This window comes from Aythya marila (genome assembly GCF_965140915.1).
Source record: "Aythya marila genome assembly, chromosome: 2".
Lineage (NCBI taxonomy): Eukaryota > Metazoa > Chordata > Aves > Anseriformes > Anatidae > Aythya > Aythya marila.
In genome coordinates, this window is record NC_139043.1 from 107,601,690 (window position 1) to 107,625,286 (window position 23,597).

General features: G+C 43.4%; 1 protein-coding gene across 6 annotated transcripts in view; it reads left to right on the top strand.

Annotated features, from left to right (window-relative positions):
- Positions 1-7,451: 7,451 nt before the first annotated feature.
- Positions 7,452-23,597, top strand: part of GREB1L (GREB1 like retinoic acid receptor coactivator) — a 127,264-nt gene continuing 111,118 nt past the window's right edge. For 5 of the 6 annotated variants that reach the window (XM_082752961.1, XM_082752964.1, XM_082752966.1 and 2 more), the window contains exon 1: positions 7,452-7,614. The gene's annotated coding sequence lies outside the window, so the exon portion shown is untranslated. Of the gene's footprint in view, positions 7,615-8,614; positions 8,699-23,597 lie in introns of all 6 variants that reach the window. The other variant, XM_082752962.1, reaches the window with a different exon arrangement.

Consider the following 23,597-nt stretch of genomic DNA (forward strand, 5'->3'; position numbering starts at 1 on the left):
AGCTGCAGAGTGCAGGTTAAGACAGCTCAAGGCGAGGACCCTGGGAGCTCCCCACGAGAGGTGTGGCAGCTCTCAGACATGTTTCTGGAGCTTCTGGGGGAAACTGGCTGTGGAAGAGCCAGCTGGCACGTCTCACCCCGCAGCACACACCTACCTGGCTTTCAGTACTTGGAGAGAACCCAGCCAAGACACGTCTGTGTTCACGCACGTGTAAACCCTTCTGGGGAAGTCGGGGAATTTATAAATATGAGAGTAGGTTGCTCAGGAAGCTCAGAGATTTGCCTCCGCAAGGTGAAGAGAGAGAGCTGCTGCTGACAGCACCTCAGCCTGTGAGGACACAGTGAATGCTGCACCAACTTCACTTAGCAGCTCGGCGTTTCATTCGGATGAAGTCTGGTCTACCGTGATGTGTGTGGACCTGGTAGGAAAACCAGGAGGGGAGTGACTGTTAGTTCTGGCAGCTACACAGGGAATTTACCGTAAGCTGCTTTAAGCAGGAATTTTGTCTGGGTAAAGGCAGTAGTGACAAAACCAAGCACACTGAGGGCTCGTGCTGTCTTACCCAACTCACTTTAAAAATATTTCCCATTTCTAAAACCCCAGAAAGCTCAAACACATCTGTGACCTTCTGGCAACAAAGCAAAAGAGTAACAAACCGAGAGGAAGGTTCGATACCCTAGACAGATAAACCCCCGCAGACTGTATGCAGCGAAAAAAAATGTAAAGCAATTTTTAAAATTCTAAAAATGCCTTGCATTACAAACATGACACTAATGACAGGAAATCTGTAATTGTGGGATTTCTGTTTCTTACCCATAAGTGCCCAATTTCCATGTCTTCATATTCGCTGCCATTCTACAGCTAGGTGCAGAATAAATATCAAAATATCACAACAAACATTAGCCAGCACTGATATGTTTACTTTGATGGGATTCACCACGCTTACTGATAACAACTGCAGGAAGCATTGCAAATTAAAGAAATAAATAAATTACCATTGAACTTCACTCATCAAATCATGCCAGTGCTATGAAAGCAAAAGAAGAGAAAACAAAAGAAGCCTTTGGGAGGTTTGAATTTAATTGCTGATATGAAAGTGCCACTTGTCCTTTTTCCCATCTACGATTAACAAGCCAGGGGACAGATCTCTGTAGAAAGCCCGAGTGCTTCTTTTGTGCAAGTCAAACAGGGAACAACAGGGGGAACTGTTTTATATCCCGGTAGTAAGCGAGGGGTGGCAGTACAAGGAGAGGGACCTTATCGGTGCGCAGTCTCACCTAGGTTTCTAAGCTCCTTCACAGTCGATGAGGGGAGATTCAGGGGAGAGAGGTTGCCTTCTGAAGCTGTTTGGTTTAGAATAGGATGAAGCCAGCACTGACCAGATGTTTTCACCATCTGTAAATAAAGATAGGTAAGAGCTTAACTTTTAGATGGCTTAAGTTAGGCAGGACTACCTCCTCTGTAAGTAAGCCCTATTTAAAAGGATTATTTCACTCTAGACTGTAAAATTATTGACTAAATTATGTGTTTGGCAATGGAGAAGTAATTTAGGAGTACTGGATCTAAGCCGTGTCTTAGAAAACAACCAGGAGCTGATGAATGAGCCAGAGCACAGCTGAATGTTTTATTGCACAGTCAGTTGCAGGCATGCTTTTCCATTTTATGGAGGTTGGTTTTCATTCAGTTTTGCATTTTGAAAATATTTAAACAGAAGGCAGTGTTCCATTTGTATGACACGTGGAAATTCTTTACGTTTAGTCGAAGTACACAAATCCAACTACAAGCAGAAAACTCTTCCTGAATCATTTAAAGCAAGCAGTTAACATGCTTTTCATTTTCCTTTTCAAAAACAACGATGTATCAATAACGCTTTGTTGTGTAGTAAAAATTAGAACTTATCTTCCCATTGACAGAGGTCAAAACGGACTGTGCTAATTCTAGGGAGTACGTAAAACAGGCTCAATCATAAAAAAAAACAAATTCACACTGTATGACACCTTTCAGTCAGCTACATTCTAGACTAACACACAGCTTAGTTACTAAAGAGGATTCCACTGAAAGATTAGTGGATTTTGAAAATGGTTTTAAAATAAAAAATTATACAAGAAAAAAAACAACTCTGAAAAGGCTCAGCTAAGATGAATCTCAGCTAAGATAAATTCTACCTTACCTAGTTCTCCTTAATACAGAACTTAATTTTTCACAGTAGCTCTGAAAGTTTTAGAAAGGGGTAGTACTTTTGAACAGCCTTGCCTGATACAAAATTAAATATGACAAATTACATAGAGAATTATAAAGAGAAGATTTCTTACAGACTCTCTCGTGCAGATGCCAGAAGTTCCTCCTGTTCAAAGCAGAGCTTTGGTGCCTTTTGCCTCTTACTGGCACCGTCTGCTGTTCAGGGCATGCTTCTTAGCAAAGGAAATGGCATCCCACTGCGTCTTGCATGTTAGATGGGGTACGGTTGTCAGCCTGTAAACAAGAGCTGTCACTGCAATACCAAGTATTTTGTAGAAAGTTTCAAATACCAAGTATTTTCTAAAGTTTTATAGAAAGTATTTTATAGAAAGTTTATAGAAAGCTAAACCACCAGGAAAGCCCCATCCCTGGAGGTGTTCAAGGCCAGGTTGGATGGGGCTTTGGGCAACTTGAGCATTAGGAGACCTGAATTCTGCTCCTAGCTCTGCCCTCAGAGTGTTTGCATTAAAAACATTCAGTTTTACATACTCCAGCTCTCCATCTCCATCCCTGCTTCTGTTTCATCCTGTACATCTGTTTTTTCCATTTGGAATAAATGCTCTCTAGGGAATAGCCCACAAATATTTGGGTAGTGCTCATTTCATCGATGCCTCGACTTTAAAGAGACCCTTTACAGCATTACAACTAGGGAAAGAATAATTCACGGCAATAATAAAAGGAGAAAGGTATAACAAATCATAAAAGACCATTGTGATTCATGCAGAAAGTTACTCACAAGGCTCATATCAGAATTACCCATCAGGGTGGTGGGATTTGCTTTAGCCCCAACAAAGGAAGACAAAGCTAAGTTTGCTCTTAGCAACTGCAAGAGAGGGTTGCTGCAATTCAGACACTTTGTTCAGGTGGAATTTAATGACAACAGTTTGGTAGGTTGGATCAAATAAAACCTTCTTAAAATTGTTTCAAGGAAAAAAATTACTGCTTCTAGCATGTATAAAATCAATACTTTGTGAATAACAAGAAATTAAAGCAGAGGGTTCCCTTTCATTCCTATTTGTATTTTTTTTATTACCTGAAACCTAAATTTTGAGGTTGGATATATTGAGTTATCAGTGACTACTTTTATGTAACAGGCAAGACAAATATAAATACAAGCTCTGGTCCAGAATGATCTAAGATCACCTTTGCTATTAAAAAAAAAAAAAAAGTTGAAATTATTGAGAAGTTTGCACTCATGGCTAGGAAAGGGGTAACTGGCAGTTGCTACTAGCTACAGTATTTAGCATGCTGTACCCAAAGGGATCTTGTTCCTTTTGCTCTTTAAATTGGAAATTGTGGAGAAAGTGAAGAGCTACATAAAGGCAGGGGACAATGAGACCCATTGTGAGGGCTTGAGACTGAAGGATACCTATCAACCTCTGTGGTTCAACCGGGGGCTTGTCAATTCTTGCACAAACCATAATGCCACATTAACTTTCCAGGCAGTCCTTTATAACAGGAGATACGACAGCTGATGGTGCCTTACCTGGTGGCTATGAGCACGGCTAAAACCCAACACGTGAACGACAACGCTGCCTAGCCAGGGATCAGAAAATGGTGCTGCTAAACCAGGTGCCTTTCTGATGCTGCCTCTTTACCTCGGTGTTAACTGACACGGCTTCCCAAAGCGAGCCCCTAATCGCCGCGTGAGTGCATGTCTGCTGTCAATAATTCCCAATGACTGACTCCAGTTTCTCGCTGCCCGAAGTCGCACTTTCTTCTTCCCTCAAACGTTCTTTTGTTCTCGTGGCCTGTGTGCTGCCCAAACTGTGTGGTCTCCCCTTTCTTTCACTCTGCAGCTGCTTTGGCGTTCTGTGTCTTCTGTTTCAGTTACACCAGCGGCTCCGCACGTTTGTGCCGTGAGTATCGTGGCTTCAAACCCTGAAAGACTTTTATGTCCCAAAATGTTCTTGTTACAGATTTTATCCTGCCATCTGATGTGCAATATGGCACGCAGACGGCACAGATGAAACCACCCTACGAGCTGTAAATGTTGATAGTCAAAATAGAAAGTTAGAAGGAAACATATAATGAATGTTTCCTCCTTTCAAAAAAAAAAAAAAAAAAAAGGCAAAACAAAAATAAGTCCAAATAAGAAAAGAGTTATTGCATTAAAACTATCAGAACAATTCTCACACCTTCCCTAAGTAAAATGAAGCTCAAAGGTCAGGGAAAATCTAGCCTGCAATAACCGGGATTGATTTTGTCGTAACTAAGCCATCCAGGTTAGAATGATCAGATGCTATAACAGGCATTTTACAGGCACCTTGCTATGCTTTCGAATCTCTCATGTACTTCCTAAAGCAATAATAATGTCACTGTCTAAATCTGCTCAGGGATACATGGCAATATTATCTCACAGGGCTGACACTGATATTGCTTAATTCCTGTATATTTTGCACTGTATCAACAGAGTAGTCCACATATACAAGTGGACATATTAGAACAGCAGCCTAAACTCTTTTACAGCTATCAGCTTCCAAGTTTCCAGAAAATTAAGTGTACTGCTTAGGACAGGCAAAGCAGCAAAGGTTTAGGACTTGCCCACAGAGCTTGATCTGACTTGGCAGATTCTCTTCAGCTCCACTTTGCCTAATTTTTGCCTACTGTTGAGGGTCATATTATTAGCAAATTGTAAATACATAGACACCAAATAGGCTAATGGAGGTGCATCTTTGGAAAACCCACAGCTGAAGGCCAGCTCTAAGCAGTTCAAGTATGTGAATAGCCCCATCAAAACCAACTGATTTGTAGTTTTCATACTATTTTCATGCCATAGTTCCCCTCAGAATCAAAGTAGCCAACAAGCTTTATTGAGCAGGTACCTTGCTTTTGAGAATAGCTGTGGCATGACAGTATATGTAAGAGGGTTGTAGGGTTTATGGCAGTAGCCAAAGAAGTTGGTAGGAAAAAAGCACGCAACCAGAAATACGTACTCATATAGGGGCATACAAGACAGCATTGTAGATATTTTCTGTATATGTTACATGTAAAGATTCTTCCCTGTCAAGTTGGCTATGAAAACTGCATAATAATATGCCCCAACCTTTGGTCTCTACCTTACCTACACAGATACACGCATGCGTTATTACAATCCTAATTGATTCCCATTGATGAAATGCACTGCAAATTAGCAAGGCATAAAGAAAAAGAACCAATAAAGAAAACCTATCAGAAAGAGTTGGATTGATTAAGAAAAGGGCTAATTTTGTTGAATATTTGAAACCATCTACATTAGCTATTAGACAGACCCTTGTTCCCTGTTGCTGGATGAAGCAGTACTGCAGTGCCACACCAGCTCTGTGCTATCTCTATTTTCTCCAAGAAGTAAGAACAGTTTTTTCTCTATCACTTTTTGATGAAAAGTCTCATTATTTGTGGTAATGAGAACACGCGCAAGGATGCTGGAACTCAGTCTTTTTACCAGTAAATACAAAAGAAAAGGATGCGAGAAAAGTACTGAACATCTTCTGCCTCTCAACATCACACAGCAGCAGGTTCCTGTCAAAGAAAAATGATACTACCACTTCTTTTTGTCACTTTTTTTTTTTTTTCTTAGCTGTTGAGACAGAAAGGTAGGATACTACATGAGATAAGCCTGTAATACCTATGGTCCTGAGAGAAGAAAAAGGCTCAGGGATACACCCTCTGAAAAGGGAAAAAGGAAAAAGAGGAGATGGTTCATATGGTAACTTAATCAAAGGTACAGGGAAGAAAAGGCAAAATCATTTTTCTGCAGTTCAATGGATATTTACCCGTAAAATGCCCTGCTGCAATTCTAGCCTCCTTCCCACGCCCCTGCTAAATCTGACCTTCATCTTCATGCACGCTGAAGATTCAAAGCCACTTTTCTGCACACAGCCTCTGGCTCCACTTAGAGCTTGAAATGTTCCAGAACCTTCTCTATCCATCCCCTCCAACGCACTCAGACTCCCTCATCTGTCTGCCATGCCGTGCCTTGAACCCGTTCAATTTAACCTCCAACACAAATATGCTCACAGTGTCCTTCTCTATTCCATCTCCGGCACCCTCCCAGCTCACTAAGCCCTTCCAGCTTCTTCTTTACCACGCTTGTGCTAGCTCAATGTCTACCTAATCCCAAAACAAGACACGAGGCGGCCCCTTTGATGACAAATTGTGCCCACAGCCCTGGCTGGCCACTGCCACCTCTCCTGGGGGAACTTACGTGTCCTGCTGGTGCCACCTTCTGCCCTCCCCAGCCACTGAGCCACATTTGCTGTCTGAGCGCCCCACATGCTGTGACACCCCAGTGAGGTCTGTTTTCCCTTCAGGACAGTCCATACCTTCTTTCTGGCTCAGTCCCTCATGCCCTCACACACAAATGGATCAGTTTGGGCAAGTTTTAACCTCCTTAAGTTTCTGCCCTCAGTTCCTGCCCTCTTTCCCGCACACAGCCATCTGGCTGGAAAAGCCTCACTGTGTCCCAGCCCAGAATCACGACATCATAAAATATCCTCTCCTGGAAGGGACCCACAAGGATCACTGAGTCCAGCTCCTGGCTCCACACAGGACCAGCCAAAAATCAAACCCTGGATGTCTGAGAGCGTTGTCTGAGTGCTTCTTGAACTCCATAAGGTTCGGTGCTGTGACCACTGTCCTGGGGAGCCTGTCGCAGTGCCCGAGCACCCTCTGGGTGCAGACCCTTTCCCTAACCCCCATCCTGACCCTCCCCTGTCCCAGCTCCATGCCGTTCCCTCGGGTCCTGTCGCTGTCCCCAGAGAGCAGAGCTCAGCGCCTGCCCCTCCGCTCCCCTCGTGAGGGAGCTGCAGGCCGCCATGAGGCCTCCCCTCAGCCTGCTCTGCTCGGGGCTGAGCACACCGAGGCACCTCAGCTGCCCCTCACGACCCTTCCCAAAGCCGCCCCATCCCTACACAGCCCACCTGCAGCGTTACGAGCCTTCCCCGCTCCCTCCCCTTGCCCCATTCCCTTTGCCCCCGGGCTCCCTCCCAGACCGGGCGCCCCTCAGCCCCCTCCATCACCCCGCGCCCTCCTCGGGGCTCCCCACTCTTCATCACCCTTCCACCACCGCACACCGGGGGGCTTCCCGTGTCCCCCCCCATCATCCTCGCCGCCCCCCGACCCCTCTCCTCCCCGCTGTCAGGGCAGGAGGGGCGGCACCTGCGGGTCCGCCCCATTCTCCTCCCCTCTCTCCCCTCCCCTCCTCCCGGCGGAGAGGCAGAGGGAGACCGAGACCCGCGGGGAGACGGCGGCAGCGGGGCTGCCGGGCGGCAGGAGGGGAGGGGATTTAATTTAAAAAAAAAAAAAAAAAAAAGGAATAAATAAATAATAAAAATAAAAAAGTGAGGGAAGGGTGGAAGGAAGGTGCTTCAACTTCTGCTCTCCCTGCCCGGCAAGGTAAGGCGGGGGGCTCGGGGAGGGGGCACAAAGGCAGCGGGGCTCGCTGCCGCCCACCCGGCGCCCGGTGTCACCCGCGGGCTGCCCTCCCCCGGGTGGGCTCCGGCCCTTTGTTGCCGTCGTTTTAGGGCTGGGGGGCGGCTGACCCCGCACGGATGGGGCGAGGTGGGGCTGGGAGGAGCCGGGGCTGGGTGTTAGGGGGTGTGAAACCTGCCCCCCCATCCCCGGGGCTTCGTGCGGGGGGTGCAGGTGGCTCCGCCGGGGAGCCCGCCCGCCCCGCGCTGCCGTGAGGCGCCGCCGCCGGCAGGGGGCTCGGCTGCCTCGCCTCAGGCTGCACGGGGCTTGGGGGGGGGGGGGGGGTTTGTGGGGGTGCCGGCTGGTTTTGGGGAGCAGAGGGTAAGGACACGGCCGGCTTGTCCTCCGTGAGGACAAAAAATAATAAAAAAAAGTGAAGTCGGTGTGGGCGCCCCAAGGTGGCTGGCAGATTTACGAGCCGCGCTGGCAAGCTGGGGGGCTCTGCCCCTTCACCGCCGAGTGCTTCCTGGCTGCTTGCTGAAGTCTCCGGAAGGTGAAAACTTTCTTCAGATTGTAGGGTTTTGGTCAAAACTCCGAGGATAGGTCGCTGGTTGCTGTTTATTTAGGCCCCAAGCCTGCAAGCGCTAGTCCATATTCTGCAATGTAAGACTTAGCAGATGTGTCACCACCCAGTGAAAAAATATTTCCCGTTCCTTTTCCTTGTCGGTATTTTTGCTGCAAATAACCTGAAGATGTGACATCTTAAACGTAATCACATTTGGCTTCGAGTTGGTGACTCTTGTGACTTACCCACTGAGTGGCACCCAATGCGACTAAAGCTGCATTTCACATTCCCCATATGTCACAGATACCTTCCTATCAAGACTTTTTTAAAGGTTGAAAGAAAAGACTGCTGAAGAAGAAAGCACGATCTTTAATTATTTTGACTCCTTAGCAATAAAAGCAGCCTACGCTTTTGTTACAGGGATTGCAGTGGCTTAGAGCTGCGAGCGAAGCGAGGAGCTGCAGGGCTCAGTTGAGGATCGGTGTGTGACACCAGGGAGGACAGGTAGAGGCTTTCTGTGCTGGTAAACGCTGTAACGCACAGCTACGCTTGGCTTTTGTTTGCCCTGGTTGGGATATGCCCTCAAAAGAAAAACGAGGGTCTTCAGTTGATTGGCAAGCTTATTGCAAAAGCACTGGAAAGATTGAAAACAAACAAACAAACGAACCCCCTTACTTGCTGTGAAAATATCAATCCTTACCGTGAAGAACTTGCTTGTGAGTAGGACAACTGTGTTTTACGGAGTCTGATAGATGCTATTATCTTTTTAATTAGCTTTTTGCAAAGGAAAAAGGATCTGGAGAGCCTTCTCAGAGCTGCTCAGAAGTGTTTATTTGTTCCTCATCTTAACGCTTGTGGATTTCAAGCACAGGCATAATTTTCCTCATAGCCCTATTTCCCACAAAACTCCCCATAAAGTCAATGAGTAATCTTTGGTATGTGCTTACCTGTTTGAAGTATTGGGCTTCAAACCTTGAAGGTTTAATTACACATCTGTTAATACAGATAACAAATACGATGCATGTTTTTATTTAGCATTGGTAGTGTTTGTGGAAAAAAAAAATGGCTGAGGTGTTTAACAACAAAAGTTTAGTTATGAAAACCTATTTGTACATACCAATAATTTTTGTTAGATGGGTTTGGCTGTAGATATGTAACAATCAGAAATAGTGATGATGTTTTGGGAAGGCAGGTTTTAAGCCCAAGATATGAGATTAAAGGGAATAGGCAATCTGAATTTTAGGTTCAAAAACCTCGCTTTTACTGGGTTAGTTAAAATATGTGAAGTTTCCTAAGATCTCATGAGGGTGTCACAGACAATAGAAGGGGTAATTAGAAAGTGCCAAAAGTTTGTCCAGAGCTCAAAAACTAGGTTTGGTTCAAGGTCTGCTTTAAAAGCATTGCCATCGGCATTGATATTTGATGGTTCAACGAGTCATGTCCAAAGTATTTTGTAGATACGAGGAAGAAGAAAAATTGGAGACTAATTGCAGTGGGATTTGGGGAAGGAAATTAGTTTTTAAGTGAAATCTAGAAAAAGCTATGTACCGTGAAGCCTATCACGTTATGAATGCTGGGCTGTTCGTTCAGTGGAAAGCTAGATTCAGTATAATGTCAAAAATACACGCAAGGAAATTTTATTAGTGATAGCTTAAAAGAAAGTGATTTACTGCATTTCTCTATAATTTTCTATATTTCTAGGAAAACTTAAGTGGATGTAGAACTGTAAGGATTTTACTTTGAGGGGGGGTACCCTGCTGTTTCTTTCATATTAAGCATTTTAGAGTGGTTTTTAAAAGTGCCTCTACGTTTTGTGTGGTTCTGTACCATATGTTTTGTATTTAATTCTTTGAATGACCACTGAAGTGCAGCCAACTTGGGGTGAATGTGGCAACTGTTAACTAGTGCTTAGCAACAGTGCACAATAATCAAGACGGGAAGTGAAGAAGAATACCATGTCTAATTGAAACTACAGGGGGCATTTAGGTAGGTAGGATGTAATTAACAAAACCTGGAGCTTGGACATGATATTAAGGCATCACGTCTCTAATCTTGGGAAACAAAAAAAGAGTTGTGAAATCATCGGTGTATGAAACGCTTCAGATTTTTGGTTTTAGACCTCAGTGGTAATGCATCCTTGAGATGTGTGTATCTATCTTGGCCATGCTTGCAGAATCGTTTCTCACACGTAATGAAGAAGACACGTTTTCCTTTGCTTCTGAAACAGAGCTGTGAGAAGGAGGACTGTTGAGAAGACTGACAAATGAAGGGATAATAAGCCTTGACATTCTGACAATGACGTCTTCAGACTTAGTCCCACGAGCTAGAGTTCATTAGAAATAGTAACTGATTAAGATATCTCAAATATTCAGAAATACACTACAGTGGCAATGATAAAAAAACCACTGAGTTTCTACAATTAATGTGTGGTGTTTTTTTTATGATCATGACTGACTTTTCTCAAATCCCGTTTTGTCATGACTTTCCTTAAGCTACTGCTTCTCAGGATGTTTGTTCAAAATGTTTTTGCATAATATAGTTGCAGCTTCTTTCTTTCATTTCTTCTCTTTTTTTCTTTTTTTTTTTTTTAATCCCAAACTTGATTCTTTTGTTTCGTGCTGTATTTTACACATAGATACGTCAACGGTTTGATTTTGTGTCTTGTATATCCCAAATGCATCCTGTTACCAAGACCTCTGAAAGTATCCTCATATTGTAAGGGGGGAACTGGTAAATGAATTTGCAGTTAATCATTACAGAGGCTCATTTGCAACTCTGCGCATGGTTGAACTAGCAAGTAGGTAGTAAGGATAACCCCAGAATAAGAAGTCACGCTGTGAAGGTGCTTATAATGATGAATTATCCAGTAACATTAGACTCTTAATATTTTAATAGGGTAATTGATATATTTAAAAGAAAAAAAACTGCGGAATATCTGTTTGAGCAACTTGTGGGTGACAGAGACCTGGGACGGCGCTCATTCACAGGGGTAGCAGCAAAATTTTGTGTGCTGCTGTTGGTTAGCTTGGGAGTCACAAGCAGAAATACGGAGGTCATTATAGAAATTACTCTACAACGTAATTATTTCTAATTTGGGTGACTCCTGAAGCCATGTCAGCTGGTTTCTGTTGTCTAACTCTAGTCAAATTGTGGTGTAGCTTCTGCAAAATTTCTCTTGGGATGTGAGAGGCCACGGGGACTTGTGTAAACGAGTGTTTGAATTGCAATGTCTGTCGTGTAATTCTCACTGACTTGGCTTTTGAACTTCCATGGTGCTTCAGAGGTTTAATAGACCAAAACCAAATATGTACAACATGTGAGGGTCTGACAGCAGGTGTCGATTAAATGCAAAATAACCGAAGAATTTGACAATGTTTAACTTTTTATTACTCGCTCCACTGTAATTGCAATAAAACGTCCGTAAAATGGGAAGATGGCAAGAACTGGATGTTGTGACATAAAATCACCACAACAGGAACTTGGTGGGAAGCAGCCTGAGTCAGTGTGACAAGATCTGATAGAAACCTTCAATTAATATTCCCCAGGTAGGATCTTAGGTTATTCTGAAGGAGTTTTTCCAAATTGATGGGGCTGTGAACAGCAAAACAGCGTGGGCAGACTTAAGATACTGTTACTCAAGAGATTACCAGACATCTGTCACAGCGGTGCCAGGAACAAGCCTGGAGTGACTCGTTTCGTAAAACATTGTGCAAAAGTTGCTCCAGGTCTCTCTTCTATTATCACCATCATCATGTAATTAGACTTCGGTGGCTCTTGTCAAGACCGTTGGCACGATCTGAGCAGAGCACTCTGAGGCAAGTGAAGTTAGGAGGTAACTGTGGGCTGAAATGCACTCTCAGTTTTTTTTGGAAATGAATGCTCATCTGTGCACCTCACCAAAAGTAGCAGGAAAGTGCAGTGCCAGCGCTCAGTGGGACTGTGAGGTGTGTGTGGTCCTTTCCTCGTTGTCTTCCCAGTCCTGAGAGTAATTAGCAGCGTGCTTGGAAATTGCCTTGTGTCTGATCCTCCACAATCTTCCTAGTCAAGAGGAAGTGACTGCTTTTTAGGGACTGAAATGTGGCACAGCATCCTTGGCTTCTTAAATCGGAGCTCTCTGGAGCATCCTCCTCCATCGTACCCACTCAGTCACTGGTGAAACAGGGGGACTTGGGGCAGAGTTTTATAAGCATTATTGTTGCCTCTTTGTGTTATTAATGTCTCAGGATGAAGCACAAACATGACAAAACCAGGTCTTGCTGGTCTTAGGATTGGGAGCTGCAGAGAGTGAAGTGCCCCATGCCCTGCCCAGAGCCTCGTGTCCTTCCATTATTGGCATAAAACTATTTTGCTTTTAGTTCTCTTCTTCCTGTCTCTTTGGTGATAGGCATTGGTTGTCATGCTGTCAGTTTTAACATGTTTATTATTACCATCCCCCAGTGGCTTGCCAGGGAGCTTCCCAAATTTTGTGTTCCTTTAGAGCCTTGCATGGCTTAATTCTTCCATCCTCTCACGCTCCCAGTCCACTTTGAGAATAGCTGTTTGATCAAGGAAGCTTGATTTTCTGATTTCTTTAAACCACTTACATAGAATCAAACTCGTAGCGCAATGAAGTGATCCTTTTAATCACTGGGTAACGGGTCTTGATTTTTACAGCTCTGATGCCCTTCACTGCATCAAGAAAAGGTAAGCAGCTTGCTGCCAAGGACAACTCTGATGTATGTGACATTTAGATTTTAATGTCTGGGACTAAGGCACACAGAACTACTGCTGGGGTGTGTAAAAGCAGAGTAACTTCCACGTGAGGGGTATGCATATCCCTCATAGTCCTGATGCAGCAGTTTCAGCAAAAATTGAAGGTTAGATTTTGCCAGATTTTTTTTTTTTTTCTCCTTTGGATTAAGAGAGTCAGCTCAGTTTCCAAGCCTCTAGAGGAGGGGGAAGATGAGTTGCCTGCCAGATTGTGGATCTGGAGGGAGAGGGTGAAAAAACAATCATGACTTTAGCAGATGTGGGAAGCAAGCTATATTTCAAGGGTGTCGAGATGAAAACATGTTAGCTGTTGCAAGCCTTGGTGTTGAACTAAGGAATCTTTCCTAACCATACAGGATTTTTTGTTTTGTGGCATTAAATAAGTAATACTATTATTAATACATTTAGTAAGTGCCTGAGTTTTTTGGGTGCTGCACAGAAAATGCATGGCCAGTTGCCTCCTTCAGAAAACCTCTAAACTGTGGACTTGAGAAACAAGGGAGGACAACGTACATGTGTGTGCATGTTACAGAAAAGGACACGAATTAAAAATGTTGGGACCCGATGTCTTAAAGGGTCAGAGTATTCTTTTTCTTTGCTCAGTGATTGCTTCCTTTAAAATATTATAAATTATTATTGTTGCTTAAAATTTGTTTAACATTGTTTAAAATATTATCAAAAAATATTATAAAAAATATTGTTTGAAGTAGTGTGTTGCAGAAACTCTTAAACAAAAAGCATCACCAAAAAAAAAAACCCAAAAAAAAAAAAAAAAACAAAAAAAAAAACACTTTAATTTTGAAGAGCAGACATGACCTTGGGCTAGAAGAGCCTGGGACAGGGTGAGGGGGAAGCGTTCTTCTGGCAGCTCTCAGCCCTCAATGAGCAGTGTTTGTTTGCTGACTGTCCAGCACGGTTGTTTTAGTGAGAGATGCCTTGTGCCTGATGGCTGTGCAGATGGATGGATGCTTGGTGCTCATCTGTGGCGCAGCTGGCTGGCTTTCTGTCAGCCCTGGCTTTGGGGTGATTCCAGTCGCGATGTGGGTTCGGTGGAGAAGTGAGACAGTTGTGTTTGTGATAAGGGTTGAGCAGTGTAGGTTTGCAGCTCCGTTCGCTGTCACCAGTAACTCCATTTCTGATTATCTGCTAAGTTTGGATGGGTTAACTGCTGAGTTCAACTTGGGCAGAGTTCCTCCTGATCCAAAGAATGAATACACGTAACCTGTAGGTTCAGAACAAATGAAAATGAATCCAAACATTATTACTTTGATGCCTTTTAAAAGGAGAAGAAGAAGAAGGGGGAAAAAACGTTTGCTTTTAATCATAGTATTTAAGGGATACTGTCCCAGCAGTGTAATAAATGAGAATTGGATCTGGGACTTAGTCAGTAGAAGAATTTATTCTTCCAGATGTGTTTTAATTGAATTGTCCTGTGCAAAGGGGCTCAAGCTTGAATTCAGTAACATGCAGTTCAGGGGAGTATAGTTGAGGGAAAAAAAAAGAGGGGAATGCAGCAAATGCTGTGTAGTTCTGGTACTTGTGATGTCTCATGATGCCATATCTCTAAGCTTGTGTTCCCTATTCTGATTCCCTATATAAACAAGTACGGGATGGACCTCCATGTATAACCTTGACATGCGACTGGATCTTTGCTTTGTAGTCCATTAGTATTTTGTCCAAATTGCAATAACTGTGTGTTGGGAAACAGAATGAACAAATAAATAATGAAACGGGACACTTTTTTTTTTCTTGAGTTTCCGAAAAGACGGATTTTGTGCCTCTGAAATTTTATTTTTAAGACAGGGAACTTTAGTTCTTGTTTCACTGTACTCCAGCTGAGAATAACTGAGAACCTTGCGTTTTAATTTGCCAAGTTGAGAAGTCAAAAGCATCGATGCGGATCAGCCACAAACCAAAAGCAGTGTTTTGTTTTCACAGTATTTCCATCGTGGTCCTGCTTTAAGTGTGAAGTTGGTCTGGATGGCCTTCAGAGGTCCCTTCCAACCTAAATTATTCTCTTTCTTGTAATGTGGGAAAGAGCCCTAAAGCTACTCAAGAAATGGGCTAATGGCAGCATGAACTGTTTAGGTAACCTGTTGTTCTCTGGTGTGCTAGATGTGCTTTCTATATGCGATCAGAAATATGATGGGATATGAAATCAACATGTACATATCGACAGGGAGATGCTTTGAGTTGTTACTGTCCACGGGTCTGGTCATTCTACTGGATGGGAACCCAAAAAATGCCCTTGTGACTGAGACTTTGGTCCTATTTTAGTAGGGAGGCTGCGGGGTGTGAGCTCGAGTGCTCCATCAGAGGCTGGTTGGCCTGATGAGGCTGGAAGATTGAGCACCGAAGGGTAATAATGCTACCTGCTTTGGTGCACTGTCTAAAATCAGTCCTAGATTAATGTTCATAATCAAACGTCTTACCGCAAGGCAACTTAAAATAAGCTAGTAATATTAATTTTAAACCTTGTCAGGGCTAAAATAAAGCATGCATACGGAGGAGAGATTTGCTTATTTTATTTCAGTCAATCACTTGTGCTTACTGTTTTGGTAATTGGTGAGTTTTGGGAATTGCTGTTCTCAATTACATGCCCTTCTGCATGTTTCTGCTAACTGACTTGCATGCGTGGCCGTATGTTTTATTTTTCCAGGACATATTGATGCTTAGGTGGTGATTCAGTATGTGGGTTGTAGTTCCCTTCTAGCTGCCGTATTCTAGCTGAACACACTCCATATGCAGAGGAAAACCAGCCAAGCATGGATAGAAGGGGGTTGTGCTTTTTAGTTCCAGTTACGAAAAGAGGAGTGGAAGCTAGATGACAGTGTAGTTTTTCCTGTTCCAAATGATTATCTGAATACACTGCGGGAAGCTGAGGTTTTATTAAAAAATAACAATAATAAAAAAAAAAAAAAAAGGTAAGGGGAAAAGAAGAACAAGAAGTTGGCAATTAGAGACTGTGTGTTCTTTAAGAAACCCACTATTAGGAAGAAGTTGACTGGTAAGTTAGCAAAGGCTAGAGCAGAATTGTTACGATTCATAACCTATCCTTTGCCCCAAAGGAGAGAAAATGAACCAGGCTAATGCCAGGAAGGAGGCTGGCCTCTGGATGAGTTCATTAAAACAGCTTGGTGCTCCCTCCCCGTTCCAAAGTGCAATTCATGCTGAGAGGGACTGATAAATTTCTCATTAAAAAACACATATTGAAAATGAGGTCTGGCCTCTATGTTGTCACAGTGCCTTTCTAATCTGGAATAAATCCCACAAACTGTTTATTTCAGCCAGCATGCAGAGATAAGAGAACAGACGGGTGAATCTTCTTGTGTCCGTGCTGTCATTATGTGTGCCAGGAAAAATAGCTGCAAACTACAAATATATAAGGAAAAAATAGTTTAAGAGAACTGTCCTCTTCTGAGAGGTGTTGGCATCAGACTGGTGAGTAAACAGCTGAAGGCAGTGTAATTGTATAACCAGATGAGGGATATTTATTCAAATTGTGACTTTATTTTGAAAATGAGTCTTGCAATGATCTATCTAGTCGTTATTGGCTTCCCTATCCCTGATTTTTAGTAATTCCTTCTAACGTTCTCCAGCTAGACTTATTTTTACTTAACAGAGATTTTTTTAACTGGTGATTGCTGTTCTTTCCCATTTTATTTCTGTTCCCCTCCTCCATTGGAGAGAAGCACTCATGATTTTAATAAACAAGACTTAGTATTCAACTGATGTTTGGGTTCCACTTCTTCTCTTACTGTATTATTTCATTTAGAGAAAAGACATTTTTGTAAGTTTAGCTTAAGCTTAGCACATCTGACCAGAGCAGGTCCGAGGTAACTGAGGAATGTTCTTATGCTCTGAACATGGCCAGTTGGTATTATTTTCCATGGGGGGAAAAAAAGGGACATTTGTTTGGATCAATTACAGGTGCAAGGTTTATTTTAATACCTCAGGCTGAGTCAGAAGACCTGGAGTTCTGTACTAGCAGTCTGGGAACTAGAGGATCCCCAGAAAATCTATTAGCATTTTCTTAGAAAAAGGCACTGGCAAGCAAGCTCCTTGAACCTCACCTCAGAGAAAGATTTGAGGTAAACTTCAATCCTCTTGCATTTCAGCCAGAAAGCATACAGTGTGTCTGGGGATTCCACCTTGGCCAAGAAATATCAAATTTTCTTTGGTCTCTAAAATAAAGCCTGCTGTCGTGTTTAAGAGGGGAAGAAGCACAGTCTTTCCTTCCCCTCCTAGGTCAGGATGTCTTTCTTATTATGGCAGTGCAGTGTAAAGGACATAGAATTGTGGATATAAGAGGAAAGCTTCTAAAACTATGACAAACTTATGCAAAGCTATAATGTAAGGTTTGTTAGTATGATGGGTTGTGTAGGAGCACATAATAGGGCACAGGGCTTCTGTTGCAGTGGCGTATTTCAAAGCTTTTACACCGATGTTCCAAAGAAACAAAACCCACAGTCCATAATTCAGTTAATATGCTGTAGACAAATTACGAACATGCATTAGGGAAAAACTGTAGGTTTTCTATGTCCAATTTAGTCAAATCCTGAACGTGTTAGAAAAATTGGTGTATCCATTTCTGAGTAGTGCTAGGATAACTATCATTACGTGTCTTATCAGAGAGAATAGCTTAGGGTAAAAAAAAAAAAAAAAAAGTGGATATCAACTACAGGGCTCTTACTAATCTGGAGAGAGGCAAGGGAAATCAGCTGTAAAAATGTTGATGTTGGCCATGAATTTAAAGAAATGACAACTTGCTTTCGTTTGAATGCTCAGGGTAATCATGTGGTGTGGGCTGGGGGCTGCAGAAGAGCTGGGTCTGCTCCCAAATTCAACAGAAGACACACAACTTCTCCGTGCCTCAGTTTCCCTATTGGTAAAATGCGGATTGTGAAGGTTTTTAAAGCATTATATGATGGTAATGATTAGCTGTTACGATCTTACGCGGCTGAAGCTTCAGGTCTTGAATTCAAGTCTCCTGTCATGACCTTGGGCCTCTGCGCTTCATGCTTCTGTCACGACAGTTTTGGACACAGTAGACCCAATTCTGTTCCTGGCATACAAACAAATTAGGCTTTTCGTGTCCAAACCTTCTGTTTAATTTGAATTAACTTAATTAATTGAATTTAAATGTCCCCGTCTCTGGTTTCCCTGCGAGATCCGGTTGCCGCCTGTGGGGAGCCGGGACAGCCTCCGCCGAGGCTGTTTCGCAGCGAAATGGACTCTAAAGTCCAAGGCCCTTCGTCTGCAGAGCAGCCCACAGCCGGGGCTGTGTTTACCCGTGGCAGTGGTGCTACCCAGCACCTCCATCGTTGTTAAATGATAATATAAAATCCAGACTGACAACGGGCTAAGCTGTGGCTGGGAGAAGCTCCTGAGCTCGCTGAAGCGAGCAGCGGTTAAGGCGTAAATGCAGCATTTGCAGGCCACATGCTGGCACAACTGCTTCCCTGCCCCCATACGGGTGCTCTTTTTTTTTTTTTTTTTTTTCCTTTTTATTTGGCCATATGTTTTAGTAGTCTGAGTATGTGTCAGCGGTCATCCAGGTGCCACGCTTTTAAGGGATGATTGCCCAGTTTGTTGCTGAAGTGAGACTTTTTCTTCCCCGTTTAATTTTTGTGAGGGTCATAATTGTAAATTTTTTTTTTTTTTTTTTTTGTAGGTTACTCTTTGTATAGCTAAATTTAAGCACATATCTTTTGTGGCTAGCCTGCCTGTTACTAGTTTGGATGATATGGGATCAAATAAACCAGTTTGTTCTCCGGCTCCTACCCTGAATTTCGGAGCTGATGCTCCCCTCCTTGCTCAGTTCTCTCCACACCAAAATGTGCTGGGTCCCTCTCTGCTCTCTTCTCTCCTCTGGCCGAGCAGGAAGACAAACATCGATTACCCCAGTACCCCAAAATGCTGCTTCTGACCTTCGGTGGTTGATGCCTTACCAAGTTGGCACTCAGAGCATTCGGGGTATTTCGAAGCGTGCTGGCATGTATGTTGCCCTGAAGACACCACCACACATTTCTGAGGATTCAATTGTAGGGGTTTTATGGATTGAAGTAGTTATGGGGCTTTATGATCAGGGTCATACTGTTTTTTTTATAAAACAATTAACGGGATTTGTGCTCTGGCAGAGGGGATCCTCCCTCAGGTTCCTGTTGGGCCCTGGCCGAGCGTGGCATGGTGGCCGGCCTACACGGCGCCTCAGAAAGGCAGCGGCCTTCGGCCCCATACCCTGGCCTTAAAAGAAATAAAAACACGGGCACACCACCCCGGTGGATTGAACCGAGTGTGTGTGTGTGTGTGTGTGTTGGGGAGGAGGGGAATAACACGCAGAAGAAGATTTATGCCTTCCTTTGGGCTGTTGCTTGGTAACAGAAAATGCCTCTTAAGCCTATTTTTGGAGAGGGGAGGGGTGAAACTTGATTCAGTGACCATCTGTCCCGAGCCGGTTGATTTCCTGTTGAGCTGCCCTTTGTTTCTGTCAAACAATTGATTGTTCCCCTTTGCAGATAAGGATACTGTTGGTGACATTGCCCTGCATCAGCAGGTTGGCTTGTGGCAACCACCTAACAGGCCTATTACAGGTTTTTTGAAAAACATTTAGGACCTTTTGGGTTCCTTCTGAGTCCCCTGCCCGTGTTTTGCTGCTTTTTTATTTGTGTTATGTTGTGGGTTTTGTGTGTTTTTTTTTTTTTTTTCATTTTGTGGAATGCCCATCGGTACAGAAAAGTATAACATACATACTTGAAACATTTTTTTCCCTCAAGAGGTATTAATAATGCCCTTTTTGTAGGGTGGAGTCATTTGGGGGGGAGGGGAAAGCAGCCGTGGTTTTGGGCACATAAGCCTTGTGGTGGTAGTGGTGGAGCAAAAATTAATTGCAGCCACTACCAAAGAAATCCCCACTGTTTTTTTGAAAACCAATCTGAGATTTTTGGTTGCAAATGGAATATTTGCTATTGTTCTTGCTTAATTGTTAGAAAATCATTCTCTGTTTGAGTACCTCCTGATGTTTGCTTAGTTAGTAGGGCACTGGATAGATCTGGACTCTGATTAGATTATTTTGAGCTATCTGCTTTATTTATATTGCAAAAGCCTATATTTTTCTTTAGTTTTATGCATGCAGGGTGCAAGGGTGCAAGCATGTGCTCTGTAGCTACCATCATTGCTTAAAGCATTATTGAGAGAAGAAGCTTGTGCTTCCAGGTATCTGTTGGAGAAAAAGTAAGTGATGTGTGTCCAGGGAGACAGGTAATATCTACAAAAATAGAGCAAGCTCCCTCAGTGCAACAGGACAGGGATTGGTACTGTTACATCCTTCAGTCTGTGAAACTCTTTACTGGAATATTTCTGTGATGCTGCATTACAGGGGAGGGTGAGAAGGCAAGGGATTTAATCTTAATAGTCTTGGCATCTTACAGGTCTTCCCTTACTTGAATTTAGCCTACTTGTCACTCGGGAGATGAAGTTTGGAGGTAATATCCTAAAGTCACTTCACACAGTGAAAGGTGTTATATCTTCCTTTCTCTTCTCTTTTTCCCACATGCTCTCCAGGTTGCCTTCCACATGTAGAAGAGATGTAGGCTGAAGCTTTTCAGCGTCATCCTGGCTGTAGGTTGGATTAGGATCTTTCTGAGCCAGTGGCAAAGTGCCTGCCGAACACTGATTTAGTGAAGGTTGGGTCAGGCGTACTTGTGGTTTTCCTTTCTCTTAGTCACATGAGGTAATTAAAATCTGTGATTTAGCTTAATAAAAGGCTCATATCAAACCATGCAAATGAGCCTGTGGTTAGATGTTTGACAGCACCGTAGCTTGTTTGGTGCTTACCTGCCCTTGCATCTTCGTTGTTGGTTGCCCAATTCCACACCTGAACCTCAGCCTTTTCCCCATTCTGCTGCTGTTTGTTTGCCATATGCTGTGATCTGGCAGAGGAACTGATCCACTTGAAAAACAACTTATTTTTCCAGGTTAATTTTTCAGCTGGATTGGCTCCTTGATCCAGTTCACTGTGGAGTGACACACCGAGCTTATTTCAGTCATTAATGCCAAATATATTGTGAGGTGGGTTTTAAATACGCAGTTTTTCTCGGGTAGAAAAATCCTACTTTTGGATTAGTTTGGAAATGTTGTTAACAGGGTGGGTGTACTGATACCACTTCTTTAAAAATGAATTGAATGTGCTGCTTTTTCCCTTGTGGTATAAAGTGATAGATAATCTTTCAGGTATTTTCACACTGCCTTGAAATTACATTGAGATCAGAAACATTCGTAGAACTGTGCAAACCAGGTTGATGTTTGGGGCCAGAGAATGTAAAGTTTGCAAGGACAAAACCCTTCTGAATTGGTTTGAGAATGGATTATTATTTTTTTCCCCCACCTGCAGAATGGAGTTTCTGTAAAGAACTTGGGAATTTTATTTCAGGCTTGAAAATCCTGTCCCAGATATTTGGAACACGGTTTTTACCTGACAGAGAGAAAGCAGTGAGTGGTTATTTTTATCAAGATTGTTTTTTGCTGTTCCTTTCCAAGAAGTGTTGCTAAGCTGTATAGCTCAAATTGTAGGGAACTGACAAAAGATCCAGTTCTCCCAGCGTTTGGGGTGAGCAGGTAAGTCGGTGGCCTGCACAGATGACAGAGCAGTTAGGATGCTGGCCTGCACCTATCTTCATGCTTTCTTGAGTCATGTTGTACTGCACTTCTCCCATTAAAACAGATGCGATGTGTCCTTTGTTCGCAGATAAAAGCAGCTGCAGATCTGCTGTTCAGAAGGCACAGCCCCTGTGGCTTACCTTACATGCAGGAGAGCAGTAATTTGAGAAAGGGAAGTCGGTAGGAGACCAGCATCTGCTTGTGTTCACCTTCTCATGTTGCTGTGCAAGGATGCAGTTACTTGTGTGTATCTTTTGCCTTCAGAACACAGTCTGAGCAATGTTTTTTGGTGTCAAAGCATTCTGCAGCCCTTTTCTTTGAGACATGAAATAGGGATAGGGTAATGAGTGGTAGGGTCATGATCAGCTGCTCTTTCGTACTAGGAGAATTGATGTAAGCTCCTTGCGTATGTCATTGTTATACTGATTCTGCTGCAACTCAGCTGCCGTTTACAGAGCTGGTAAGGATGTTGTCCTTGATACGAGTTTGGGCAGACATCCTCTCCTGAGGAAGCAACAAAAGAAAGGCTTTTAAGAAACATTTTATTTATTTATTTATTTTTCCCCAACAAGCGGCTTTCTGCTGAAGCTTAACTTTGGAAAGAAAAACAAAACAAACCACACGTGTTCAAGGGAGATGCATGTCCACCTCCTTAAGACTGTCACAGCCCTCTTCTGCCTTACAAGCTGTTTCCCAGGTAAATGTTTGCCTTCGGAAGAGCTCCAGGCCTTGGGCATACCAGGCTGTGCTTGTCTTCGCCTTGTATTGGCTTGGCTACTGGCTGAGTTCCTCCACTTAGACCATTTCTGGCAGCATCGTTTCCTTTTAGCTCCCTGAAAGTGCCTCGCAGGAGACCAGTCCTTATGATCAGCCCCGTCCTGTGTTCTCCTGGGTCATCTCACCTGCCTCTTGGTGGATTTATGTATGCAAAACCTTCTGAAGGTTTGAAGGGACATGATAAATTAGAGGGGAACTTGGGAAGATACAGAATTTCTGGCTTATGCAAGTTTGTACCTGGTCTTAATAACATTAAAATGTTTTGCATGCTAAAAAAGGCATTTATTTAAACATCTTAGGAAGCCTTTTTTTTTTTTTTTTTAATTTTCTCAGAACTTGTGGTTTCCTCTGAAGTCCTTTCTTGCTAAAATTGTCCAGGATTGTTTTTCTCCCTCTGCCTTATCGTTGTATCTGGGAAGCTGACCAGGCTTTTGGAGAGGACTTAGTTTTGATGAGCAGGCAGCTGTTTTGCTTGGCCACGTTGCTGCGTATCCCTAACCTAACCTACCGCCGACTCCTCCATCCTCTGGCGAGGAGGCCGAGCTGCCACCCTCCGGTTTTCGGCACCCACCCGTTGTGTAGGGGGAGGGAAAAGCATATGAAGCCGTGTGTGTGAAGTGGAAGGGGCGCTGAGGTGTTGGAGGGGCTGCTCTAACGTAATCCAGATGCTTGAGCTTCTTTTTCTGACCCTTTTTTTTTCCAGGAGCTTTTTTTTTTTTTTCAGGTTGTTTTCCCGAGTGACCAGATAGCAGCAGAGAAGAAGGGGACGGTCTCGGAGCTAAGCCGGCTCCAGGCAGCGGTCGGAAGATCTTTGTTCTCTTCTGTCTTGACCACAAACTTCCCCGCAGACCTCGGTGGGGGCAGGGGCATGGAGCTCAGTGCTTTAGCTGGGGCTGTGCTGTTTTGTTTTGTTTTTTGTTTTTTTTTGCTTTTCTCCTTCCGTGAGTAAAATACAGTGCTGCCGAAATGAGCAGCCCAATTCTTCTTGGTGTTTGTGTTGAATTAACACCCCCGGTAAGCTTCTAAATAAACTGGTCGTGGGGTTACCGAAATGTCCCGGGTGGGCATCCTGGCTTATTTTTCTAGCAGCGCGTTTGTTTGGAGTGAATTCTCTATCAAGAGCCAGGGAAGTGGCTCTTTGTTTTCCTCTTCTTCTTGGAATGCTGTTTATTAGTGATATCCAGAGGGGTCAGCGGCATAAATAATGTTTGTTTCAAGG